Genomic DNA, 4,953 nt, shown 5'->3' with positions numbered 1-4,953 from the left:
GGATCACAAAGTCAGGAGATCGAGACCATCCTGGCTAACACAGTGAAACCCCATCTCTACTAAAAGTACAAAAAATTAGCCAGGCGTGGTGGTGGGCACCTGTAGTCCCAGCTATTCAGGAGGCTATGCCAGGAGAATGTCGTGGACCCGGGAGGCGGAGCTTGCAGTGAGCTGAGATCACGCCATTGCACTCCAGCCTTGGCGACAGAGCGAGACTCCGTCTCAAAAAAAAAAGTTGTCTAGAAGTTGTGATGGAACAGGTGCCATGTACTTCGTAGGATGTGGTTACAATGCTTTTCCTGTTGGATCTGAGTATGCTGACTTCCCACACATGGATGACAAGCAGAAAGACAGAGAAATAAGAAAATTCAGATACATCATACATGCGGAACAGAATGCCTTAACATTTAGGTGTCAAGAAATAAAACCAGAAGAAAGAAGCATGATTTTTGTGACAAAGTGCCCATGTGATGAGTGTGTACCTTTAATTAAAGGTGCAGGCATAAAACAAATCTATGCAGGAGGTGTAGATGTTGGAAAAAAGAAGGCAGACATCTCTTACATGAGGTTCGGGGAGCTTGAAGGTGTTAGCAAATTTACCTGGCAGCTGAATCCATCAGGAGCTTATGGTCTTGAACAAAATGAGCCTGAAAGGAGAGAAAATGGTGTGTTGAGACCCGTCCCACAGAAGGAAGAGCAGCACCAGAACAAGAAGCTGCGTCTCAGAATCCACTAAGAAGGCCTGTCTACACTGCAGGGGAACCTCAAGAACTTTTCATTGCACTTCTAAAATTCAGCCTTGTTCATTCAGAAAATAAGGATGGATTTTGTGAATAATTGAAAAGATTTTTTAAGGAAGCTAATTTATTTCTAGGATACAAATGGTGTTAATAAGAATATTTGTCTTTTAGATTTATGTGTGGGTTTTCCATAATGTAGTAGTGTGTTATTTTATTACATGAAATGAGGGAGCAATAACTTAAACCAATGTAATCACCAACAGGAACTGATTTCTATTTATCTTGACTTTATATTAGCCAATTTGAAAGGGTCTGCTTCACAAGAGGTCATGCCTCTGCAGGGAATCACACACCTTTTGACAAACATCAATTCTTTTGAATTACAAGAGTGACAGTTAGTAAACTGCTCCAGGGAAATAAGTGTCATCTTTTAAGGGTCAGTGTATAGCAAACCAAAAGGTCACATTTATACCCAAAGCTTTCTGGTAATCAGAATTTACTTAATCAGAATTGACTCATAAAAATAAAGTTAGTGGACTTGGTCTCCATTTTTAAAGTATATTTTGTAAATGTTAATTCTGTGGTCCTGTTAATCACAGAGTTTGGGTAGCAATAGAAAGAGAGTGTTATTCTGAGACAGTGTCGCTACTTGATATCACTGACTCTTGAAATCACTAAGAGTGAACCTCAAATTTGGTTATGATGTTAACAGAGAAGAAATATTTGAGTCTGGAATATTGAAACTAGCTTTCCTAGAATTCCATTAATAAATGCTGCTCCCCCATATAATCTTCCCTTCTGTATAATTAACATAGGTTGTCTCATGGCTTTGATCTTCAAAAGGAAGAGCCTTTTAAAAACATCTGCCAACCTTGAGAATAAATACTGAAAGTCTTGAAAGTATGGTCATTTCAGCTATTCCAGATTGCTGTCTGTGATTTCTCACATTTTTATTTGCTGAGAAACATTCAGAAAGTTATTCCAAAAATGAAGGTACATTTTCTGTTCTCTCCTAGGTTAGAGAGGGGGTGGCCTGGGGTGCTTCATGAGAAATGTCTCCCTGGATCTGTGGTGGTCAGGTTTGCTTCTTCTTTTGTTCCCTGTCTTTCCACAACATCACACGGCCTCACTGGGCTTCCTACCAGTTTCTCAGAATTACACGCAGGACCATCCAAACATTGGCTCCATGCCAGGGCTGTGACTGCAGCCTGTGTAGGTCCATGAGGAGTTCAGAGTCATCATACAATGCAGCCGAGAACTGCCATAACCACTACACAGATGGAGGGCGTGGGATAGGATGGGAGAGAAGGTGAGGTACACTTAGAGGTAACTAAGGCTAGTTTGAAAACATGAGTTAAGATATTCTTATCAGTATAAAAACACTGTGATTGCTTACCTCCCAAATTGCTTTATTATATTAACTCCCGTGCTTCAGCTTTTGGATTTGTTGTTTCTAACTAATATGTCATGTACACCAAACATTTTATAAATCAATCAGTAAATATTTTGTAAGACCCAAAATCCTGGCATACTGCCAGGTCTGTGGATTTGCCTGTTGGGTGTTGGGGTGGGATATGAGAGGAAGAAGCATACAAGTGGGAAAAACTGTGATTAGAAAGGGAAAAATAGGCATTTCCACAGTACTATTAAGACAATCATGATAATGCCATTTTTTTTCTTCTGTACAACTGGTCAGATTTCAATAAATAATCATTGATGGTTTAAAAAAAAACAAAAAACTTTGTATCTTCCTTTCCTCCACCAATATCTGCTCCTCCCTCCTTCCTTCAGCTGTTATGACAATCAATCACCTGATCTCCCAAATTAGAACACTTAAAGTCATCTCTGATGTCTCCTTCTTTGTTACTTCCCACATCTACTCTGCTGCTCAAATTTGTCCATTTTTTTCTTTCTTTCTTTGAGACAGGATCTCACTCTGCTGCCTAGGCCAGTGTACACTGGGGCGATCTCGGCTCACTGTAGTCTGGTCCTCCCAGACTCAAGCAATCCTCCCACCTCAGCCTCCCAAGTAGCTGGGACTACAGGCACGCGCCACCACGACTGGCTATTTTTTTAATGCAAATTTTTACATTAAAATATCTTTATAAATAATAGTAGTTGCTTTTCCTCTTGATTCAACATTTCTCCCCCCCCAACAGGAGCCCTAGAACCTGAAGAGCATGTACATTACTAACCAGATATACAACCCAGCCACCCCGTCCAAACTGGAATCTGATTACTAATGGACTAGAATCAGGGCTGCCCCCAAGGGATGGGAAGCAGTAACTATGCTGTCAGGGAGAATGGGTACTGAGGGTGCCATCAGTCAAAGAGCCGAAAGCTGTGCACTGGGTCCAGGATGACTTGCACACCCTGTTCACTGCGCAGTTTCCGACCACCATGGACAGGGGAATCTTGGAACACCAGTCTCACTCAACGATGCCGCATGTCCACACTCACATTGATAGTAAAGAGAGGAAATATCATTCCTGTGACAATCGGAATAAAGATGAAATTGAGGGTGATGACTGCAGTAGGCAGCAGTCCCGGTATGGATTGGTATGAACATCTTCGTACTGAACGGGGGGCTGCAATCCTCCTGTACACTTGCTCTTTAACCTAGGGGACTGTTTTTTTAACTTGAAGTTGAATTTCCACATTGGTTCCTGTCTGTTCCCAACAATCTTTCTGCACCAGAAAAGTAAGCATTTGGAATTCTTTAACGTGCTGGGGGTGCTTGGATTCTTGGAGACTGGAGCAGCAAATGGCTCATGCATATGTGGTACAGAGATCGGATCACACAAGCCCAGAGACAGCGCAGCTTCTCCATTGACTCTGGTGGCAGACGCAAAGGCAGGGAAGCATCCAGCGTGTAGTGCCTTCGGTACAACCTGGTCCAAAAGGCAGCAGTGCAAGTGACAGTCCAGGCATTCTTAACAAAGCAAGGAAAAATTCACAATGTCCTCAGGAGGGATATATGAGGCCAGCAATAGCCAAATATCCATGGGATACTCTTCTCCTCCAGCCCCGTCCAGTTCTTCTTTGTGCCTCTCGCTTTTCTTTTTTCTGGAGACAGTTCTCTCACGGGTGCTTTCCTCCTGGGCATCCCTCTCATCACTGCGGTCGATGATGTCACAGTGCTCACCAGCCCCAGAAAGAGCTTCCTCTGCAGGAACCTGAGAGGCTTCCAAGCCACAAAGAGGTTTTACTTCCTGCTGAACAGCGTTGGCTACGGCTTTCTTGACCCCAAACCTCACGACCGCTGGATCCGAGTTGGCGTAATCCACCTCGGTCACTCGTCCGGAGCAGGCGTCGTGGGCCCGGAACCTGAGTCGCTTTCCTCTCTTGGGCATGGCGACCCTATCGGGGCGAGGCCTGCCTAGCGGGCCGGGCCCCCAGGCCATGTCTCCGGCCAGAGAGCCGGCCCCGGGAGCCGCAAGCCATCCCACACCAGAGGCCGCTAACTCTCCCACAACTGGCTATTTTTTGTATTTTTTGTGGAGACGGGTTTTGCCCTGTGCCCAGGCTGGCCTCAAACTCCTGAGCTTAAACAATCCTCCCGCCTCAGGCTCCCATGAGCCACTATGCCTGGCCAAATTTGTCGATTTTTAAACCTATGTTTTCCCCTTTTCCCCATATACTTGATTTCACATCTTCATCTCTCATCTGAACTATTATTTCATCACAGGACTTACCGCTCTCTGTAGTGATTTATTCGGATTACATCTGTGTTGAGGAATAGGCATCGGATGCTCTGTGGCGCTAGTTCTTACCCATGTATGTTTGAAACCTGGGCAAACCCCATAGTTTTTCATTAATTCTAAGAGGTAAAAAATATTCCGATCGCGGCCGGGCGTGGTGGCTCACTCCTGTAATCCCAGCACTTTGGGAGGCCGGGGCAGGCAGATCACTTAAGTCCAGGAGTTCAAGACCAGCCTGGCCAAGATGGTGAAACCCCGTCTCTACTAAAAATACAAAAATTAGCCGGGCATGGTGGCTCGTACCTGTCATCCCAGCTAGTCAGGAGGCTGGGGCAGGAGAATCATTTGAACCTGGGAGGTGGAGGTTGCAGTGAGCCAAGATCACACCATTGCACTCCAGCCTGGGCAACAAGAGCAAAACTCCATCTCAAAAAAAAAGACAAGAAAGAAAATATTCTGATTGCTTTCAGCCACAAGAAAAACTAATGTTATAAATTAGTATGTCTCATGCA

General features: G+C 44.4%; 2 pseudogenes; one reads left to right on the top strand and one right to left on the bottom strand.

Annotated features, from left to right (window-relative positions):
* The first annotated feature begins 244 nt into the window (after positions 1-244).
* Positions 245-736, top strand: LOC100604835 (annotated as a pseudogene).
* Positions 737-3,026: 2,290 nt separating this feature from the next.
* Positions 3,027-4,144, bottom strand: LOC100580774 (annotated as a pseudogene).
* Between the last annotated feature and the right edge of the window lie 809 nt (positions 4,145-4,953).

The sequence above is a fragment of the Nomascus leucogenys genome, chromosome 6 (genome assembly GCF_006542625.1).
Source record: "Nomascus leucogenys isolate Asia chromosome 6, Asia_NLE_v1, whole genome shotgun sequence".
Taxonomy (NCBI): domain Eukaryota; kingdom Metazoa; phylum Chordata; class Mammalia; order Primates; family Hylobatidae; genus Nomascus; species Nomascus leucogenys.
Note: the sequence above shows the minus strand (reverse complement) of the source record. Positions and strands in the feature narration are given on the sequence as shown.